This window comes from Galeopterus variegatus, unplaced genomic scaffold, assembly GCF_000696425.1.
Source record: "Galeopterus variegatus unplaced genomic scaffold, G_variegatus-3.0.2 Scaffold44, whole genome shotgun sequence".
NCBI lineage: Eukaryota > Metazoa > Chordata > Mammalia > Dermoptera > Cynocephalidae > Galeopterus > Galeopterus variegatus.
This window is the reverse complement of record NW_007726155.1, coordinates 303,370-305,782: the sequence shown is the minus strand read 5'-3', so window position 1 is coordinate 305,782 and position 2,413 is coordinate 303,370.

The window sequence follows — 2,413 nt, the reverse complement described above, 5'->3', positions numbered from 1 at the left end:
TACTAAGTATATGACTGTACTGTTTGAGAAAGTTTCCTTAAGTTCTCCATTTTATTTTTTTTAACTTTGACATATATTTAAGGTTTGTTTTTGTTTGTTTTTTGGGGGGGGTGAGTGGGGAGACAACATTTCTTGAAGGATTCCTTTGTGTAACTACTGTACTAAATACTTTACCTGTATTGCTTCATTTTAACCTTATGACAACCAAAATTTTTTTACATTTTACTGTGGAATAATAACCTGGTTGAGAGAGGTTAACCAGCTTGCCCGGGGTAACCCGGACAACCAACACCAGAGTCCAAGCCCCAACTACTCCCAAACACTGCTTGTTCTGATATGATTCAGAATTGAGAAATGCTGCCTTCTGCTATTACTCATAAATCTAAAAATCAAGATGGAAGAAATTTTTGGAGAATGGTTGAGGCCATTAAAATTTTTTAGACATGCTTACACTTTCATAGCCAAAAAACCATTTAAGGGAATCAGAAAAAGCTTTTGCCTTTAAGTTTTGGGGTTTTTTTAAAATTTTTAAAAATAAACAGAGTCTCCTGGAAAACATGAATAAGGGTCAGATGCCTATTGCTCTAATCTGCTCTCTGCAGGCTTTCTTCCCTACTGAGTCCTAACAGACTCAGTTGGTCCACAAGCTACCTAAAGCATTTAAAAAATAAAGAAAAATGTAGAGATGAACTTGTATTTGGTGACATCAATACCTAAGTTAGGATGCTAATTCTAAAATAAGCTATTTATGATTTAAATTTTTTATTGATATCCATTTGAACATCACTATACATGTGGGAAATTTAAAACTTTAATTAGCATTTACTCCCTACTTGGAAAAAGTCTTCATTCATCAAAAAAAAATGAATATTTTGCCACTCAGTCAAACTCGCTTGGAATCAAAACAAACTTTTACATTTTCCTGGTTAACTATAATTCTCAGGGAAAAAAGCACTCAGTTTTCTAGATGAAAAGGGAACAGTGGTATTCCAGGGTACCCCACTCCCCACACCCCATATAGGTGTTAACTAGGCCATGTACAAAGATCTAGAGAATTGATACAATTTTAGGCCCTCTATATAGTTTGAATAATGTCAGTTGGAAGAAATAAATTTTCTAAAAATTATAATAAAGCATGCATTGAGTTCTCAATATCTACTTTCCAAAGGGGCATTTTCAAGTCAATCACCTACAATTAAAGAAGGCCTTGTTCTTATGATGCTTGGAAAGTTGCAAATATGGAAACATATCTTTCCTCTCAGTTTTAAATCCCTTCGTGCCACAGTGTATTTTCTCACTGTGGTGGCATGGAGCGTTATGGGATTGTGAGTGTGTGTGCATCCTCTGCTAATTCTTTGCACTCCAGTTGAACACCACCTTAGCTCATCCTTGACAAGAGAGTAAAGGTCGAATAATGGATGGGGTCCATTGTATTTTCTTGTTTAGGAAAATAAATCATCCTTAAAACTTTTATTATGTTCTATGTAAAATGGAAGCACATCACTTGTTATGTTTTCCTCTCCTGAGTTGGTTTGGCCAGGCGCCTCAGGCTGGAAAGAACAGCCAGGGGTTGCCAAGCAAGAGCTGGCTGGATTCCGTGCCCGTTCCTCTAGGGGATGTAAACATCCTGCCCTGGAATACTTCACCAACCTGTAGCTAGAAAACTCCCGTGTGCAATGGTGCAGCTGGGAGAACTGGAAATCATGAGTCACAGCCCTGACAAGGCCCTGCTAGGTAACGAGGAGGTCAAATGTTTAAGCTTCACACACCCCAACCTGGCCCCCAATACTCAGATAGCACTGACCTTAGCAGAGACGCATCCGGAAATCAAGTGCAGAGGAAGGGCAAGGAAGTCTAAGATTTATGAGGTACCCACATGCCAATACCATCAGGCACTTTCACACGCATCATCTCATGTCATGTTGAGTAGGGCTGGTCAGTGGTTATGGTCATGGATTCTAGAGTGAGACTGGGCCACACCACCCACTAGTTGGGCACTCTTAGGCCATCTGCTTAATGTCTCTAATTCTCAGGATTTTCATCGGCTAAATGGGGTGGACCAGTTAAAATACTGAAATCCTTTCATACCACATGGGTAGGAGCAGTTACCCCAAGTCCTGGAGAACACACCATCCCACTGTCCTGGCTGAATCAGCCGCTCCCTGGGAACCACCCCATACTCCAGGAAAGTTAAGAGAGACACAAGCATAAAAAAGCCTCTAGGTTCTGTCCAGCAGCAAGGGTTGGTTTGCTCTCATTGACTGGTACCCACATCATCCCTGTTGCTAGCTAGCTTTATAGGGCTGTCTTAGGCACAGAGGTGGATTATACAAAGCCTATCACAGGGCAAGCCCCAAATAAATGATGATTATAGTTATGTCCACCATACAGGTGGGGCAAGATAGGCTAAACA